Here is a 21868-nt window from a genome sequence, read left to right as displayed (position 1 = left end):
CAGGATGGTCTCGATCTCCTGACCTCGTGATCCGCCCGTCTCAGCCTCCCAAAGTGCTGGGATTACAGGCTTGAGCCACTGCGCCCAGCTGATAAACATCTTAAACAACAGAAAACAGGGTCTGAGAGCAGATAACTGGTCTGACCTCAAATTACCAGGGTGGGGAATTTTCCCTATCCTAATAAGCCTGAGGATACTGCAGGAGACCAGGGCATATTTCAGTCCTTAAGCGCATAGGACATAGGACAGACACTCCCAGAGTGACCGTTTATAGACTGCCCCCCCAGAATGCAATTCTTTTCCCAGAGTATTAAGTATCAACATTCCTTGCTAGGAAAAGAATTTAGTGATATCTCTCCTACTTGCACATCTGTTCATAGGCTCTCTGCAAGAGGAAAAATATGGCTCTTTTTGCCCCACCCCGCAGGTAGTCAGACCTTATGGTTGTCTTCCCTTGTTCCCTGAAAATCACTGTTATTCTGTTCTTTTTCAAGGTGCATTGATTTCATATTGTCCAAACACACGTTTTATAGTCAGTTTGTACAGTAGTGGTCCTGAGGTGATGTACATCCTCAGCTTATGAAGATAACAAGATTAAGACATTAAAGTAAGAGTATTATTTGGGAACGGATAAATGTCCATGAAATCTTCACAATTTATGTTCAGAGATTGAAGAAAAGTCAGGCATAAGAAATTATAAGAGTATTATTAGGGAAGTGATAAAAGTCCATGAAATTTTCACAATTTATGTTCCTATGTCACAGTTCCAGCCAGTCCCTCATTCTGGGTCCCTGACTTCCCAAAGCAATCAGATCATATTTACATAATTAGAGTAACAGAATTTTAGTATTTATTCTGTACTTCATTTACTTTGGATGATTTTTCACCTTTAGTCAAAATGCTGTACTCATAGTATCACAATTAATTTAGTTACACTATAGAGGAGACTTTGATACCATGAGCTGAAGATTATAACCACAGAGGAAAAGAGAATTGTAGAAACCAAAGAGAAAGAGAAAGGAAAAGACTCTGTCTTCATGAAAATGCCCCTCCCATGTTCCCTTTGTAATGACTGATATTTTAAAAGTACATGTTAAATGTGGCTTGTGATTTATTGGTACCTTTGTAATGGACGATATTTTAAAAGTAAATGTTAAATGTGGCTTGTGATTTATCGGTACCATTGTTTTTAAACACACACACATACATGCACTTTTCTTCATTTTCCCCTAGCGTATGTACTGGATATTTAATAATTAATAATATTGTATAAATGATTAATTGCCATAAATTTCATTTGTATTACTATTATTTTGAATACAAGTTAATACATATGAAGTCAGTCTATATGTACACAATTGTTTGTATTAAATAAATTACAAGATTGGTGAAATCAGAAGTAAATTTGACAGGACATGTAATTCATAAGAAATAACTATTGTATAATAGGTGGTATTCACAGGCAAGAACTACAGATATATTCTAAAAGTCAATAATTCTGATAGAACAAGTAGGGAAAAATAATACGAATCAAAAACCTTCTCATATTTGATGTCACTTGCATAGTTATACATTACAAAAATGATGGACTATAATAGAATGAAGCCAAAAAAAACACATGTGACAAAGGAAGTTTTGCATAGGGGTCATTAGTGTTAAATAAATATTCAATATTCACTTTCTACACATGAATCTTAAAGGCTCTGGGGGCCTGACTCTCACAGAAGTGTAGTTTTGAATTAACAGGATATACAGAGCTCAGTAAAAGTATTTTAGTTCTCAGTCCCTGGGGCCATATGAGGAAAAGAGGAAGATATACAGGGATGTCTGCAAGTGTTGTTTCTCTTTTCATACTACCCCAAGGAAAAAAAAATTGCCATGCATCTTGCTATAATCTGAATATTTATGTCCTTTCCCTGCCAGATGTATATGTTGAAATCTTCAAAACCAAGGTATTAGGAGGTAGGGCCCTTGGGAAGTGATTGAGTCATGGGGCACAGCCCTCATAAATGGGATTAGTGTCTTTATCAAAGAGGCCCAAGAGAGACCACTTGTCTGACTTCTACCATGTGAGGTTAGAGCTAGATGATGGCTGCCTCCGAAGAAGCAGGTCCTCATCAGATACTTAATCTGCTGGCACCAGATCTTGGACTTTTCAGCCCCCAGAGCTATAATACGTTTCTGTGGTTTACAAGGCTCCAGTCTATGGTATTCTTTTATAGCAGTTGAACAAAGACATATTTTCTGTAAGCCAACATACTATGTGCATTTTACACATTTATGAGTTTCTAATAAATGTTAGGTACAATTTCCAACGTGACTTAATGTTTGAGTCCACAGTGCACTATAATCTCCACTAAGATCTCAGAATGATTATCTCGAATAACTCTCATTAATAAAACATTAGGTTGACCAAAGAGAAAGAAAAAAAGGAAGAGGTGGCCTTAGCTCTTGGGAGAAGTCTTCTTTAAATAACAAGAATAACAGTATGGTGTTATTTATTACCCATAAATAGGGTAATCATTTCAACTTTACAGGTTTGCTTAGAACAAATACTAAATCTAAGCTTTGTGGAGAATTCTTTATTTACCTGAAATTGCGTGAAAAAAAATTTATGTGTGTGTGTATTTGTATTATTTTATGTGAATACTACTATCATTACTCATATTGTTATACTATTGTCTAAAAGTGCAATAAACTAGCATATCAAATCTTGTATATCTTTAGATTTGTGATATTTTAATGTATTTTATGTACATATGCAGCAATTCACCATGTAACCCTCTATTTCCAGTTCAGAAACAAAAATTCATCATTTTACTCTAACTATAGTAGTTCCTCCTTATCTGTGGTTTTGCTTTCCATGGTGTCAGTTCCCCACAGTCAACTGCAGTCCGAAAATGAAAAATGTCAGAAATAAACAATTCATAAGTTATAAATTATATGTCATTCTGCATAGCATGTAAAAATCTTACACCATCCCACTTCATCTTCCCCAGGATGTGAATCATTCCTTTTTTCAGCATATCTATGCTGTAGATGCTCTCTGACTCCATTAGTCACTTAGTAGTCCTCTTGTTCATCGGGTTGACTGTAATGGTATCACAGTGCTTGTGTTTAAGTAACCCTTATTTTCCTCAATAATGGCCCCCAAGTGCAAGAGTAGTAGTGCTGGCATATTGTTATAGTTGTTCTATTTTATTATGAGTTATTGCTATTAATGTCCTATTGTGCCAAACGTATAAACTTTATCAAAGGTATGTCTGTATAGGAAAAAAAAGCATACTATATACACGGTTTGGTACTATCTATAGTTTCAGGAATTCACTGGGGGTCTTAGAACATATCTCCTGCTGATATGGAGGAGAACTATATGCTTTCAGAATTTTTCCCAAATCTCTAACTTTCTGAGTATCACTTACAGAATTGGAGCACAGGATTTCCAGGAAGCATTTTGTTTTACCTCAACACCAAAAATATTATTTTCACTATGTCTAAAATATCTTATCCTGTTAGAAGGAGAAGGAAAAAAAGAAAACTTTTCCATTCCAATTTGATTTGCTTTAGTTTTGTTGCTGATGCCAAGCATAGTTAGAAGAGATGGAAAGTGACAGATAACAGAACAGTCGCTTCTGTGTGGCTTACAGATGCAAAGCAAAGCATCTTTATTGATATCCTTTTCAAAGAGTTCACTGAGGTGCAGCTCACAGTTGTTGAGTGGAATGGAAAACAGAAATCCCTTTGAAAATAAGAGACAGAATTCAAGGTCAGTCTCCCCTAAGCCAGTAGTCCCTATACTCTCACCTTTTTGGAAATGGTAGATCATTTATCTGGGTTTGTTCACTGGATGCTGATGGTATCACACCTTATCACTCTTTAAAGGAAAACTTGGCTAGCATATTTAAAACAACAATTTATCTTCTCTTGTCCCATAAGCTAATTTGAACCCCAAAATATTTCACTGGGAAAAACATTTACAAGTTGCAATGCTTTTAAGAGATATTAAAACTTTCTTATATCTGTCATTCAAAGTTAAGTTATAGTGGGCATATTATATCTTAGATGAGTTCACTGTGCCTACTACAATTATAAATTTTAGAAAATATTCACAGCATTCAGGACAAGAGGAGAATTATTGCATTGTTTCTATGTGAGTGGCAACATGAACTTCTTGGTTATCTTTTCTCTATGTCTTTCATACTGCATTTCTCTAGAGAGAAAACACTTATGATGAATTGCTGAGTCCATCATGTTACCACTGCACAAGATGCTTTAAGCCAGAAGCGCTCAAATTTCAGTTCCACCCAAGTTTCTGATTCAGTAGTGTTAACAAAAAGAGTCAAACTTGGTAAAACACTTGAAGAGAATTTTTTGAACCAAATATGAGTGACCAATGGTCTGTGACACAGTCCTGAGGAGGCCTTGAGAACAGGTGCCTAAGCCGGTCAGGCCACAACCTGGTTTTATACATTTTACAGAAACATAAGACATCAATCAGTACACGCAAGGTTTACATTGGTTAAATCTGAAAAAGCAGGATAAATGGAAAGGGCAGGGGCCTTCCAGGTCATAGACAGATTCAAAGATTTTCTGATTGGCAATTGGTTGAAAGAGTTATCAATAGAAGGAATTTGGGGTTACAATAAGGGGCTGTGGAGACCAACGTTTTCTCATGCAGATGAAGCCTTCAGGTAGCAGGTTCAGAGAGAATAGATTGTAAATGTTTCTTATCAGACTTAAGGAGTCTGTCCTATCAGGAATTTCTAAAGGGAAAAGGGTATATTTAGGCACGTTGGGAAGGGGGACCTTCCCAACATGGCCTGAACTTGTTTTTCAGGTTAATGCTGGAATGCCCTTGGCCAAGAGGAGGGGTCCATTGAGATGGTTGAGGGGGTTAGTTGTTTTTTTTTTTTCCTTTGGTTTACAGGAGGTTTGGGATGAGGGATGAGAACTTTTAGTTTTAACAATGTTTTATGTGATGCTGATGTTGCTGGTCTGGGAACCACACTATGAGAATCATTAGCCTAATCTATAGTTAATTTATTAGAGATAGAAAATTTATCATCATAATAATCTATTATTTCATATATAATATATTATCACAGATATCATAGATAATATATTAGAATTAGAAATTCATAAACCATAGATAAATTGATTTGTCATTAGCATTAGGGTCTTAAATTATTGCTTCATTAGAAGTATGAGGGATATATAAAAACACCTGAACTGTAAATATGTAGAATAGAATAAAATAGATCAAAATCTCTATCACATCTACAACAAAATCAATTCAGTGAAAATGATACTTTGAGACCATTAAAATATGGGTGTTCTCCAAAAATGTAAGGTTATGTTTTCTTCCAGTAGGTACTTTAGAAACTGTGTTCAATTATGGAAAGATATATTATGTTTTCTTGCACACCTAAGTGTTATGACCAAAAAAAATTGTAAGTGTTTTATTCATTTATAGTGGTAAGCATTTACTGGTGCTTTCCTACTGACAGCTAATGCAGTGATTTTCAATTGCTGTGCCAAGTTTAATTGATGTGTAAATTTCATATTTGCTTCATCAAATCTTGCTACAGGTGTAAATTTTACACTTCTTACAACTGAATATTCATATTGCCAGGTAATTTTGAATGTTCCTATGACACTAGAAACCAAAGTACATTTTTCAAAGAATAAATAAGAAATAAAGTGTAACTTTAAGTCAGAGACAAATAAATAAATAAACAATAACAACAGAAAGAGCTCATGTTCATAGAAATACAGGAGGGCTTTGTTTCATTATTAAGCATGAAAGAGCTATAGGGGCAATAAATAGTTCTCCTCTAAAGTAAAACAACAAATAGCAACAAAGAAAACATTCCTAAGGATGTTTAAATTAAGAGTAAGACAAAAGGAGTGGTGAATATATCATCCACAGTTACAATTTAATGTTCTGCATCTTTTAATCCCTTCAAGCATGCCTCCCCACAGAAGCTAGTATTATTTAAAATTGCCCTAAGATTACAGACAGGATGAAAACTATAGATTTAGAGTTGAATTGCATGATTTATTTCAACAAAACAGGAAGGATAAAGCAACTATCTCTTCATGTTAATGTGTATTGCTTATGAAAACTAAAAGTATTTAGACTTTACTTCCAAAGAATTGAATCTATGAATTTGGAAGTGACCTCAGGAATCTACATTTATAAATGATTACAGTAAGGACCAACTTGAAAAACTCAGGAAGAGAGGGTAATCCTTAGTAGGTTCTTCTCTATCTCGTCTTTCTTACTCTACTGCAATAACTTTACCATGCATAAGGATTCACTGCAGATCATTACCCTTATATTTAGCTACATTATCAAAAAGAAATGCAACACTCCATAAGATACTCCCTTTGTACATTCTGCCAAAGGAAGTGAGTACACATCAACTTCTTATCAAATAGTCTCCTTAAAAATAAGAAATTTAAAGACTTAAATAGGGCCAGGCACGGTGGCTCACACATGTAATCCCAGCACTTTGGGAGGCTGAGTTGGGCAGATCACCTGAAGTCAGGAGTTCAAGACCGGTCTGGCCAACATAGAGAAACCCCATTTCTACTAAAAATACAAAAATCAGCCAGACATGGTGGTGCATGCCTGAAATCCCAGCTATGTGGGAGGCTGTGAGAGGAGAATCGCTTGAACCCAGGAGGCAGAGGTTGCCATGAGCGGAGATCCTGCCACTGCACTCCAGCCTGGGATGACAGAGCCAGACTCCGTCTCAAACAAACAAACAAAAAGACTTAAATAGTTAAAAATGGCTCTTTCTCTGCAAAATGCAAAGGTTTGCATAAGAATTTTATCGTTTTAGGACTGAAAATCACATGGTCCACGAAACTCCTTTGTCCTGGGTAAACCATGGAAGTTGGTAACCCTACCAGTAGTTCTGTGATTTTCATGTTTTATTCCCAGCTACCTATGAAAACAAACGTGCTTATAAACAAAGAAACTTCCATTGAGAGTTTTTTCTTCTTTTTCAATTGCACTCTTGTTCTTATTCTGCTGATGCCCTTCACATATTTTCAGAACAACAACAACAGAAAAACAAAGCATCAAATAGTTATCCAATCCATGAGTGACTTGAGGGCAAACCCGGAATTGTATTTACCTTTTCATCCCCAGTGTCCAGCCCAGTGTCTGACACTGTGAGAGGTATTCAGTAAGGAAAGAGGTTGGAGGACATTAAAGTATTGCTTTCCATCTGTATCACAGAAGTCATTTCCTTCTGTGCATATGCTCTGAACTGGTTTTCCTCACCCCTACCTACGCACAAACATGTTTTCATCAATCTTAAACTATGCTCCCCCTTGCAAATTAGGTTTGCTCTTCCAAATGCATTTCATAAAATAGAAGCCCTCAAATTTATCTGTCAGAAGAATTGTTGAAGTGCTAGAGAGGAGGTCCATTATCTGTTGTGAAGTTTGCTTTAGGGAAATAAAGAAATGCAGATATTTGTATAACCAAAGACTAGGACATTCTTCCCAACCCTTTTGATGTATAGCAACAAGGATGCAAGTAAAGTCAGATTAAGTTCAAGCACATTTCTCCTGATTTCTATTGACATATGCCAGCCATTCCGATGGTGGAAAAGCTTCTTTCCATGAGGGTGAAAACTATAATAACAAATACCATGCTCAGACACCAAAGTGAACACCCTCCCTCAAGCATCCTGGAGATTTTTCAGTGAAGAGGCTTAAGGAAGAAACTCTGCCCCTTGTTTGAAACACTTATCACAGAAACATGAACAATAATTAGGAGCTCAATAATCAGTAAATTCATTATCATCACTCCTTATCAATTCAAGTTATGAAGACTCCCAAATATACAGCAATGTGTGTGTGTGTATGTGTGTGTGTGTGTATGTGTGTGTGTGTGTGTGTGTGTGTGTGTGTGTGTACACACATACCTGGGCTGGTGTGTTTTGGGCTATAAGACAGTATAACAGAACTTTGAAGGAGATACAGATTTCAGTCCTATACAAAGAACAAGTGACTTGGTAGCTGGCATTTCACACTGATGTAGTTGATTTGAAAACTACATGTAAATTATTCTTCTCCCCAATTCTTAATCTTTGCCCTTTTACTAACCACACAAACTCCCTTACACATTTCAGTCACCCATTAATAATGACCAGATGTCTCTAAAAAACATTCTTTGAACCATAGCCTTTCAACATAGTCTTTCAGTATTTCATCACTCCTGACTTCTCTACTCATATTTTCTCCTCATTTCTGCATGTAACATCCAATTCAAGGCCTTTTCTTTCCCTCCTACCCACATCTCATCATTTTGAAGCCTTTTCTTCAGCATTCTAGCTCCTCCCACTTTGACAAACAGATTGATGAAAGACAGGAGCATGTGGCTTCTACAAAGTTTTTTCACTTAGGCAGTAGAGGATGACATAGTCCAGTCAAATTCTTCCAAAGCGCAATAGACTGAGAATATTTTTTTATTTGTTCCATCTCATACCCCATCTCTACACCAACAAACAGCTGGCTTTGACAGTATGTTCCATTTTGACGTCAATCCAGGCATACGATAGATCGGGCAAAGCTTTAACATGAGTGATTCAATTAGGACGGGGAGGAAACACATTGGTAATAAAATGATGGGTGCATTTACTTGATTCCAGCTGACATAATTATTTTAATGGTACTGCTTCCCACCATTAAGAGCTTTGTATTTGTTTTGGATTTGGGGGCGGGAGGAAGATTTTGTTTGTTTGTTTTGCTTTGCTTTTTTGCCTTAACACTTGTCATCCAAAAGGCCACCAGGATGGCTAAATAGTAGAAATGAGAGCTTTGTTGGCAATATCAGTTTGCAAATCAGAGAAGAGAAAGTGTTCCATGAAGACCAAAGGTACCCTCTCTTCCAAGGAAGGCCAGGTTGGGTTTCATGCCTCATAGAGGTGGTATCATACATATTAAGCAGGTTTGGGGGGAAGGCCATACATATTTACGAGGGGAGCCGAGTGCATGGAGATTGGATGAACACATATGTAACAGACATCCCATGTTCACTTTGGGGCAGGGTTTTAGCATTAAAATGAGGTGGAATTTTTCTTATATGAAAAGGTAAACTGTAGGACACAAAGATGGTTTGCGGGCAGCCTCTGTAAGCTGGCTGTCTCTAGTTTAAGGTCTGCAATCACTCAAGAGAAAAGAATGTTTGCAAAGCCAGTTCTCTGTTCAATCATAGTAATGGTCTGAAATGTACATCAGCATTGATAGCTCCTATTGTTAGGGAGTTTAGCCATAAGAATTTAGAAATGTGCCACACCAGCCAGACCCTGAACCCTTGACCTGTAGGTCACTTGGTTTCCTAAACCTTAGAGTTCATCTCAGTTGATAAAGGGGTGTCTATTTTGGTCTCCCAGATCACACACTCACTAATAAGTTTTGTGATTTCCTTGGAGACCAGTGCAACCCACCAGAATGGCTTCATGGAATATGGTTAAAGTGTATCTTGCAAAATATGCCATTTGACTCTTAGGCACTTCCAAGGCCAATAACAGTTTTGGTAAAAAAATAATAATAATAATAATTAAAATAATAAAAATAAAGTTTATATACATTCTGCAAAAGACACTGTAATAGCACACACTAGATATTTAGGGATAACTCAATGATTTTTTATTGTTGGCAATATAAAATCATCACAGAGAAAGAAAAAATCTTAGTTGCAACACATCTTATGTAGACTATAGACTTGTGTGCGTCATCAATTTTTATAGATTAATGCATGAAAAGTTTTACAGTTTCATGAAGTCTGTTTTAAGAAAACAGAAAATGACAGGTCACGTGAGGAAATGACTGCCATGGACACAAGGAGACATAGAATTTGGGGGTCTGTACTCATCACCATTCACCCTTTGAGCCAGCTCATAATAAAGTTTACACACTCTTTGATTTAGATGGTAAGACACTCAAAAGATCCTTTGGGAAGCAGTGATTATTTTGTTAACTTAGTGCTACATTAAACTAAGTTTATTCATCTTGGCAAAAAAATATGGTGATCTCCCTGGGTATATTTTTGTCATCCAGGGAGGAACTTGCGGTGTATAAAGAAAAACTGAACCTGGAAAAGGAGGTCAACATATCCTTTCAACAGGTGTTTGCAGAGGAAATGCTAGAAGAACAAAAGGCAGAACAGGGGACCTAGTTGGAAGCAGAAGAGATGGAAGTTCAGGATCTCAAGGATTGAGAAGTCTCTCTTGCCCAAGCAGATGTTCTGGGTAATCATTAAGACTTGTTTTATTTTGCAGAAATGATGCTGCTTTGAAGAGCGAGGGCTTTTATTGAAATTCTAGTGACGTCTCTGTCACCATCTTGTTAGACTGGAGATGGCTGAGTTTTGAAATGCTTTTTTAAGTTACTTATTCTCTTTCAAGCATAAAACAATGGCAGAATTGTGAAGGTTGGAGAGGGTAGAGATGGAAACGCTTAAAGAGTGAGGTTATGAATTTGGGGGAGGGTTTTTGCCTTTAAAAAAAAACGAAATCACATAAGAAAGCAGTGGACCATCTCACTCTTGAATTCACAGCTTCTTTGTCACATTGTTTTCCTCACATTAGGTTTATAGAAGAATTTTTCATTTAGTTTTAAATAATGTTTATATTTCAAAAGTGAGATAATATTCCTGAACGGGAGTCTACTCTCATGGATGGGTAAAACTAACTCCAAATCATCAATCCTTGATTGTTTCATTGTCTGTCCCTATTTTGAGTTGCTAATGATATGTTAAGGGAAGATTTACCCTGTACGTACTTTGGAAGCCCATTTTTCCTCCATTTCTCCATTAGCGAGAATAATTTTTGGTTAAGTTTCAGTAGCTTATCCATACCACCGCCAATATTCAGAGACAAGATTATGTACATTCACCACAATTTTTCTAACATGAACTTCTGGGAGACATAATATTTTCCCATTTCAGCTATTTGATCATATCTAACATTAATTTCATTGGGTGTTCTGAGTCATTTTAGAGATGAAGAAAGGAAGGAAGATGAATATTAGAAGTTTTTTTAGACTGCAAAGTTCATTATAGAATGACTATTTGCTTACATATATACAGGCATGGCCCATTCAAAGTCATATAAAACATGTGTGAATAAAAGGTATTATAGACGGGGCACAGCGGCTCACACCTGTAATTCCAGCACTTTGGGGGCCTGAGGCCAGCAGATCACAAGGTCAACAGATCAAGACCATCCTGGCCAACATGGTGAAACCCCATCTCTACTCAAAATCGAAAAATTAGCTGGGCATGGTGGCACGGGTCTGTAGTCTCAGCTACTCAAGAGGCTGAGGCAGGAGAATCAGTTGAATCTGGGAGGTAGAGGTTGCAGTGAGCTGAGATCACGCCACTGCACTCCAGCCTGGTGGCAGAGCGAGACTCCGTCTCAAAAAAAAAAAAAATTATTATAAAAATATTTTATATTACAAAAACAATGCTATATATTGTAATTTTTAAATGGTCTTTTTGGAGCATTTTTTAAAAGCCTTTATTTTATAATTCTCCTGTAATCTCTCTTTTATTAGAGAACATTAAACAAGAAGTCATGGGCCCTGACCTGGAGTTGAGCAGACCAAAGATTTACATGTAAAACAATTGAAGAACAAGAAAATCAACTTCAAGTTTCTGTGTTAAAGAGTACAGAAGTATACACAATCCTATTCCATAATGACCCTCCACCTTATCAAAGATATCATAGAAAATGATTTGGCTTGCCAGTCCAAGTAAGAGATACAGTACAGGCAAAGTATCCACAGGAGAAGGTACAAGCACATTTTAATGTATCATCTACAAAGGAGCAGAAGGCCTGGGGGAAGGAGCAGGAAGAAAGAAAGTTCAGAAGGAAAGAGACATGACGCCTATGTCTACACATCAAACTAAAAATTAAGATAAAACCTTTTTATAAATGTCTACTCAACTTAGAAGCATGGGTATCAGTTTGTAATTTTGTTTGTAGATTTTATATTTTTGCATAGAATTTACCATTTCCAGTTGTGACTGTTTTCAATGTCTTCATTTAACTGAATCTATCCTGGGTATCCCCCAACCAAAAATTACGGCATGTGCTTTTTATTTTGCTTTAATTGTTTCAGTGACAGGTAAAATGATGCTCTAATTTCTAAGAAACTGAAAGAGTGAAGTTGTCCACTCTTGCTCTGATTCCATAGTCAAAAGCAGCTGGAGTTTAACAAGGTCCAGACAGTTCAGACCCAATCAAGGCAGGTTATTTTCCTTTTCCACCTCTGACTGTAAAAGACCTGGTGTCAGGTTATCATTTCCAGAAAACATCTACGCCAGCAAAACCTGCAGATACAGACTTTTTTCCCTTTCTGAATTGTTAGTTGGTCTCCTAGCACATTTTGAACATAACCTTTTTAATCCCTGCATTTGCAATTAGAGATTAAAATTCCATTCCAAGAGCCATTCAGCAGATGGCATAGCATGAAGAAACTGGAGGTATTTTAAAATTGTATTTATACAGAGCACCAGATGAATTTGCCAGTCTGTTTCTTCCTGAGCTTATACATTCTCTTGTGAAAATTGATTGTTTAAGATGTAGATTTCATGTGCTGGGATTTAGCATTTTTATAGGATTTTAAAGCATCAATTAATCCATCTCTTTTGTTCAGCACAGTTGATTTAAATATAAAAGTAAAATCTATATTTAAAGAAACTGCTCCTTAAGAAGATTAAGTCACCTGTGCAAGGGTCACCAAGGTAGGGTCAGAAAGGCCATATGATAATGGAACAGGGAGGCCACTGAACCAATGCATCTATTAAATAGAAACTCATCACATCTTGGGCAATTTAGAAAGTTTGATTCTTAATTAAGGTTTTTCCTTTCGTTTTCTCCAAAAGACTTTTAAAATTCTTACAGCTTTTAAATTTTTATTGACATATAACAAATACAAGAAGCACACAAATCATACATGTAGAGCTTGAGGAATGTTTTTAAAATGACCACATAACTCCCTCCCAGATTGAAAAATAAAAAAGTTGCTAGTACCCCAGAAGCTCCCTCATGCTCCTTCCCATTTCCTCCCACAAGTGAAGCACTATTCCAATTCTAGCACCAAAGATTATTATACATCTTACTGAAATGTATGTAAGTAGATGCATACAGTATTTACTCATTTGTGATTGCTATATTCACACAACATTATGTTTGATATTCATCTATACTGCTGCATGTAGGAGTATTTTATTCATTGTCATTGTGATACATAAGTACATTTTATAAGTATGTCACAAGTTATTTATTTCACTGTTGATGAACACTTGGGATCTTTGTCATTTAGGACCGAGTTCTCAGCCCCTGGGCTATGGACCGGTACCTGGACACACAACAGGTGAGTGAGGGGCAAGTGCAAGAGAGCATTACCACCTGTGCTCAGCCTCCTGTAGTGGCAACAGATTCTCATAGGCATGCAAACCTTATTGTGAACTGTGCATGAGAGGGATCTAGGTTGCATGCTCCTTATGAGAATCTAACTAACGCAAGATGATCTGAGGTGGAACAGATCCCGAAACCATCCTCCCAGCCCCCACTTTCCACCTCACCCCATCCATGGAAAAATTATCTTCCACAAAACTGGTCCCTGGTGCCAAAAAGGCCGTAGACCACTGGTTTAGGAGATTACCAAGGTTGCTTTTATGATCATTTTTATGTATGTCTTGGTAAACATGTGTATACATTTCCTATAGGATTAGACCGAGTTGTGGAATAGCTGGGTGAGTTTTCCAAAATGGTTATACCTATTTACATATTTACCAGCAGTACATGAGGGTTCCAATTGCTCCACATTCTCTGCAGCACTGGGCAGTTTTAGCAATCTAGTGGGTATACAGTAGTTTTGTGTTACAATTTTGTACTTCCCTGGTGACTAACAAAGTTAAATGCACTTTTATATTTATTGGCCATTTGTGACATAGCCATTGAAATCATTGGCCATTATTAAATTTATTCATCTTTTTGGTTTTTTTTTTTTTAAGAGATCTCTCTGCATAGCAGATGTAAATCTTTTGTGAGATACTCATATCGCAAATTATTTATAGACTGTGGTTTGTTTTTTCACTCTTGAGTCCTTAAGCAGCTCTTAATAATTTTAAAGAAATTCAGTTAATCAATAATTCCTTATTTTTCTGTATGGTTAGTGTGTTCTATGTTTTCTTTAAGAATTTTTTTCTTCTCTGAAGTTCACAAAGTGAACTATGCTCTTTTCTAAAATCTTTATTATTTTGCCTTTCAAACTGAGTCCACCATCCACATTTATTTGTATATGGTGCCAATGAGGAATTAGAATTATTATTTTCCAGTTAGACTTCCTATTGATCCAGCACTGCTTATTGAAAAGAACTCTCATCCTCAGTGCACTGCAGTGATATCTTTTTAATAACTCAATTGATCCTTTATGCATGGGTCTATTACTAGACCCTATTCTATTTGTCTATCCTTGTGTCAATAACACATGCCTTAATTACTATAGTTTCACAAGTCTTAATATCTGATGGAATAAGTCCTCCAATTTTGTTCTTCGTATTCAATAACACTTTTGCTATTTTAGTCTTTTGCATTTCCATATATACCTAAGAATCACTTATCAATTTCCACAAGAAAATATAACTTACGGATATTTTGACTGAAATTGCATTGCACTCCTAAATTATTTTGATGGAAATTGACATTTTTGCAATACTGTCTTTTATTCCATCAATATGGTATAACCCTCCATTTATTGAAGTCTTTAATTTCTCACAACATTTTGTTTTCTCAGTAACACACATCATTTGTTGTTTCTCTAGTTTTGCTATTAAATTGGATAATAAAATCATTGTATTTTTAGGTTTTCCTTTTTTAATATACACATTTTAAGGCAATACATTTCCCTGTAATTATGACTGTAGCCACGCCCCACATTTGAGTAAACGGTATTTTTATGATTTAGTTTGAAATGTTTTCCAAATTTTGCTTTTATTTCTTTTTTGACCCATGAATTATTTAGAAGTGTAAGCTATATTATCAAAGATAGCTTTTTGTTATTGATCTTCCACTAATTTCACTCTGGAGGAGAGCACACTCTGTATGATTCCAATCTTTGGAACTTGTAAAGATTTGCTTTAGGAACCAACATATGGTCTATTGTATGTGCATTTGAAATAGAGATGCTGATACAGATGTTGATACAGTGTTCTACATGTGTCAATAAGGTCAGTGAGTTGCTAAAATTTTCTATGTGTCTGCTCATTTTTTGTCTATTATATCATGTAAGAAAGGTTCATTAAAATCTTCAACTACAACTTGTCAAGTTAACTATTTTTTAATATTAGGTTTATTAGGTTCGCTTTATTTACTTACGTTACTTTATATAAATAGAATTGCTATATTTTTATAATAAATTTGTCCATTTATCATTATGAAATGTCTGTGCACAGCCAGTCCTATTCTTTTTCTCATAGTCTACTTTCCTGATGTTAGTATAACTATGCAAGCATTGTCAGATATAGTATTTATCTCTTCTATCTTATTTTTAATCCTCTCAGTATTTCTCTGTTAATATTTTTATGCTATATCCCTTATAAAAAGTATATATTCTGGGTTTTTGTTACATCTAGACTAAGAATACTTGTTTTACTTGGGTTTTTTAGTTCATTTACATTTAATGTCACTATTAATATATTTTGGTTTATCTACTATCTTATTTTTTGTTTTCTAAAGACCACATCTGTTTTTTTATTCATTTTGCCTCCTCTCTTGTAGTCTTTTGAAGTAACCAACAATATTTAGTTTTATTTTCACTCACGATTTGCTTGTTATACCTTATTTTATTATTTTTAAATGTTACCCTCAAGATTATACTACCATACTTGACTCTTAAATTCTACTATAAATGAGTACTTTTGCAACTACCAGGAAAACGCAAGGGTTTTAGAATACTGTAAATAAATTAACTCCTCTCCAAAATTTTGTATAATTCTAATTTATTTTATTCATTATATTTATTATTTTAAGTGAATATACATTTAGGTTTACCCACATATTTACTTTCATTGTTCTTCATTACTTTCTAAATTTCATATTTTTATTAGGAATCATTTTCCTTATGCCTGAAGAATATCCTTAAATTTTTCTTCTACTGTGAATCTCCTGACAATGGGTTCCTTTTTCAGTCCTGATACTGTTATTTTCTTCACGTTGAGTTTTTAAGGTTGTGTATTATTTCCTGTCATCACTTTAGAGACATATTTTAATGTCTTCTGGCTTCCATTATTTGTGCTGACTATCCATTCATCACTCTTGTTGTTATACCTCTGAAAGCAACTTTTCTTAGCTATTTTGTAATATTCTCTTTATCTTTGGTTAGACAGACCATTATGAACATAGATCTCCAGTTAGGGACTCTGGGAAATGTGTGAAGCTTTGCTAAACTGTATTGCATCTGGTCCTGCTGTCTCTCAGCACCCACCTGACTAATTAACTCACTATCACAATCTAACCTACAGAGTATGCTGTGTAAGTCCGGGTCTCCTCCCAGATTCTGTAACCTCATAAGCTGTTGTGCACACATAACCATATAATGCATTTAAAGTGCTTAGCAGGGTATCTGTTACAGAATAAAGCCCTAAGTAAATGCTTGTTAGGACTATGATGAAGGTGATAGTGTTGATTATGAAATGAGCAGATACACAGATGCTGGCAGCATTCTATTTTCGTGGATTATCAATAAGACAGCAGCAGGGGGATGTTTCCTTTACTCTTCTAAAATGTACTACTGGCTTAAAAGAATAGGGACTTTAATCAGCCATGGAGCATCTTGCTTCTCCTCATTTTGTGAGATTTTAAAGTAAGGTCATTAAATACAACGTGGTGGTCCAAGATTACATCAAGAAACACTTTTTTCCCTTTATCTTTAAAATATAAATGGAAGGATAGTGATAAATATTAAATTGGAGCTCCTGAATCTCTGACATTCCAAATGTAGTCATTTTTTGTGATTCAGAGGAATTCTGTGTTGTCAATGTTTTTAAACACAGTAGTTTACTCACTTAATAGATAACCCCGCAAGATCATCTGCAAGACTTAGATACAAGATCTAAAAGCCCTTCAGAGTGAAAGTAACATAAAGGAAGGAATTACTGCAGGCTTCTGCCTGTGCCTCCTCTTACATGAAAGCCCTGGCACTACTGGCATTATTGCCCCAGGCCAATTACTTAACCTAACTCTTATTACCCTGACTTGTGAAATGGAGAAAATAGAAAATTCTTCAAATGTTTATGGGAATTATTACTATCAGTTCACCATTACAAGCATTATAAAAATGTCTTAATCAAAAAGAGAGGAAGAAAAGGAAGCCTAGATTACTCAGAAGCCATGACATCATATCCATCTTCTTTCCAGCTTTATCTAAATACATCAAAATATTCATTGTTCCTTAATTATACTCTCATTCATTCATTCCCAACTATTTGTAAAGAATCTACTATCTTTCAGACATTGAAATACAACCTTACACCTTGGACCCTTCCTTAACAAGTTTATGATCTGGTAACAGATCATTATTATTCCATTATTTACACTGCCCCCTTAATCTGAACATAATTCCTTACTACCAACTTGACTCAGAAAATATTTTTTACTACCTCCAAGCAATCTGGATTGATATGCCCTCCTCTTCAAAGTTTTATTTTTACCTTGACTATAGCACTTAAAACACTGGGTCATATGGAACAGTTAGTCATATATATGGTAAATTCCATTATGGAAAGGGTGGTACTTTTAAATTTAGCATCTTAGTTATTTCTGTCTCCAAGAGCACTTGTAGCTGCATCTATAAGCAGACACTACACATACATAAACACACATGGACAAAATAATACCTATTTTCCTGTGGAATTATATATTTTTAAAAACACTTTCTCACATAACTTTTCTTTTAACCTCAAATAACTTTTAAAATGTATTAATGTGAAAGAAAAAAAGGTTGCTTAAATGACCTGCTAAAAGTCATCAAAAGATAAAGCTGGGAAACATACCAAAAAAAAAAAAAAAAAGAGTTTCACCTCCTAGTTCAGTGATTTTTCTACCACAATCTTATTGCCTTCTAAAAGCCATCCTACAATTTGTCACTTTCACATGGACTTTGAAGGAACATTTAGGCAGAAGATTGGAATTCAGAAATGAGAAAGATCAGGAGAGTGAAAGATTTACTACCTTCTTGAAAAGGATGAAAAAGCTATTGTTAACAAAGCACAAGGCTACATTCTAAATGCAATTCTAGTCAACAAGCTCTGATACTATTTACCCACTAAAATATAATCTAAGTCAAAACCTTTTTACCTCTATGAACTGCCAACGTATTCAACTTCATATTCATAGCAGTAAGGTTCAAGGCTATGTTCATCACTCAATAAACCCTATGATATTGGTTATTATGCTAAGAAAACACATGACTGATTTATCCAAATATGTATGTAAATCGATACATATATATGAATTATGCATATATATACACATACGCATACACACATATATATATAATTGCTTGTCATTGTAAAGAAGTAGCACTAGCCAAACTCCTAGTTCAGACAGCTCTCTCATTAAATATTCTACAATCCCAACTGGAGAAAGGAGACAGCTGGACAGAATCCAGTGACCTGAGCCTGGAATTCATGAACTATCTTCTTTTGATCCATCAGGTTCTTCAATCATTTAATCTTTTCTCTTTTTTTGAAAACTTAGATCTGACTTAAAGTTATTTTTCAACATGCATGGTTTTCTGGCTAATAGTGGTACTAGAAATGAAGTATGCTTAAAAAGGCATTTGGATCCATCAAGGGGGATATAACTGTCTAAAACAAACTAGGTCAGAGTGGTCATGTTTCCAACATTCCCAGTGACTAACAGACATGAGACTTCGCTGAATTTCACTGATCTCTTCTCCTTTACCTGACCAGTTCTCCCACAGTCATTTGAATAAGTTTATCCAGGGAATCAAGAACTGTCCAATGATGCTGAGCTCATCACTTTTTCCTGTGCCTCAGGGTGATAGAAGAAATGATATTTTGACATCTTTATTATCTTCCCCCCAAAAATGGCTTTGTAGCTGAGGAATAAAAAGGGAGAAACAAAGGCATGAATTTTATTGTATTTTATATTTTTATTTTTTTCTGCTGGATAAGGAAGCTTTTACTGTATTATCACATCATAGGGAGGAAAGCAAAGCAAGTAACTTGGTGTAATAGGTTTCTCTGCATAGTGCCTCTTGGTACCAAGGGAACATATAGAAATCGTTCCCATCAGTAAAGCACCTGAAGAGGGGATTGAGAAAAGTTAGATACAAAAGATTTTGTTTGTGCTACCATAAAGTCACCAACTATAAAAACTTAAAAACACGCCTCTCTTCCCTTACATACCTAAAATACCAAAAATGTTTTCTTAGAATAATTTAAATCAAGAAGAGGTCTCTATCTTTTGACAATTTGGGAGGGTCTAATTGTAGCCTACGTACACTTAATGTTTCTCTTTATTTTACCTTCCACCAATTCACATATACACCTTTTAAAAGGATTTTAGTCTTCAGGTGTTTCTTTCAAACTCTCCCAAGTTTTAATTCTCAATTCACATGACAGGGCTACAAGCAAGTGCAGAACCTGATTTATTGCTGTGGGGATAAGGTTCTCTGTATAAAATACCAGCCCTGTTGGCCAACTGGCAGCCCTCTGGTTTGCATACTCTTGCCATTACTTCCAGGCCATTAAGCTCATCTTGAGTAGATATTTTACTGTCATTAATAAAAGAGGTGTAATGACATTCAGTGATTTCATGACTATAGCAATAAATGGGGGAGGGGTGATGACGAAAAGGAGACTTACAGGCATTGGATTTTAACTAAGTTGTATGAGAAAAAGAAAAATTAAGAAAGCCAGCATTTTAAAGCACTGATTATCAACACATTTGTTTCATTCAACAAAAATAAATTGAGGGCCTACAATGAGTCAGACACTGTTTTGGGTGCTAAAGGATAGAGCTTTCAATACGACAGCCAAGGACCCTAAATTCACAGAATCTATTTTTCAGTGGGGCCAAAAACAAAGGGGGCAGACACATGAGAAACTATTAGTTCTTTAGAAGTGCTATGAAGAAAATAAAACTAGAGAAAAGATGGAAAATGGCCAGACACCCAATATAGCACTTCCTGAGGTGTCCCATTCAAACTTATACCTGAGTAATAAAAAGCACCCAGTCCTTCCGAAATCAAGCAAAAATTGGGACAGCTGAGGCCAACACTGTGAGAACTTCAATGAGGAAAAAACTTCACATGTTTTATGAAGAATGACAACAAAAAAGGTCAATGTAGCCAGAGAATATTGACCTAGAGAAAAGGGTTGGCAAAGTCCACAGGGTCTAGATCATGAAAGGCCTGACCAAAGCCCAAATAATTGTACCAAGTATTTATTAAAAACCTACTGTGTGTCAGACACTGCTCTAAATCCTGGGGATTAGAACAGTGGGAGGAAAAAAAAAAAAAAAGAGTAGATTTTTCTGACTTCAGGGAGCTCGCTTTCTAGTTGTTAGATACAAACAATTTTTTAAAAACATATGGGCTGTAATAAAAAGGTGATGTAAGGGAAATAATTGATGCATAGTCAGGGGAGGCATATGACATTATACAGAAATGTGTGGTGAATGAAGGACGATGGCAAACTCTTCGCCACTCCTTACGTTGACAGGTTGAATCTGATTCCCTTGCCCTTGAATCTGGCTGGTCTTGGTGAGTTTTAAGTTGACCGATAGGGTGCAGTGAAAGTGATGTTTGGAGACTTCTGAGGCTAGAACATAAGAATTCTTGTAGCTTCTGCTAAAGGAAGTTCTCCTGGAATAGTCTCCCTGGGACCCCTGAGAGCACCAAGCTGGAGATGTCCTGTGTAGACAGACACGTTGGCTGTGATAGGCAGCATCTAAAATGGCTCCCAATGACATGCACTCTCTGATACTCACATACTGTGTAGCCTCTTCTGCTTGAATATGGACTGGACCTAGTGATTTTATTCTAATGTAGAGAATACCACCAATGTATTGGAATATCACTTCCAAGCGTACGTTACTAAAAAACTGTCACTTCTGTTTCGCTTGGCCTCTCTCTGTCCCTCTCTCTCTCTCTTTCGCTTTCCCTCTCCCTATGATCCCTCACTCTGGGGAATGCAAGTTGCCATGTTGTGGGTAAACTTATCGAGAGGCCCATGTGACAAGAAACTAATGTCTCCAGCCAGCAACCACCAAGGACATAAGACCTGCTGACAGCAATATGAATGAGTATGGAAGTTGGTCCATGCCCAGTCAAGACTTGAAATGACTGCAACCTCAGCAAACACCTTGATTGCAGCCTTGTGAGAGCTGCTGAGCCAGAGGATCTAGCTAAGTGACCTGGATTCCTGACCAACAGAAACTGTGAGATAATAATTTCTGTCATATTAAGCTACTCATTTGGGGGAGTAGCTTGCAACAGACAATGAATACACTGTAAGACAATTATAGCTGAGGCCAGCCTTCCATTCACCCCTGCTACGGTGCCAGGCATGGGAGTCTTGCTTCCCTTGGAGCCCATCCACCAACTGAATAACACTAACTACATGCTGCCGATGCCTGGCAATAGAAGATTCATCTAGGTCGGGCACGGTGGCCCAGCACTTTGGGAGGACGAGGTGGGCAGATCACCTGAGGTCAGGAGTTCGAGACCAGCCTGGCCAACATGGTGAAACCCCGTCTCTACTAAACACAAAAATTAGCCAGGCATGGTGGCACATGCTTGTAATCCCAGC

This window comes from Colobus angolensis, unplaced genomic scaffold (genome assembly GCF_000951035.1).
Source record: "Colobus angolensis palliatus isolate OR3802 unplaced genomic scaffold, Cang.pa_1.0 Scaffold27, whole genome shotgun sequence".
Taxonomy (NCBI): domain Eukaryota; kingdom Metazoa; phylum Chordata; class Mammalia; order Primates; family Cercopithecidae; genus Colobus; species Colobus angolensis.
Note: the sequence above shows the minus strand (reverse complement) of the source record.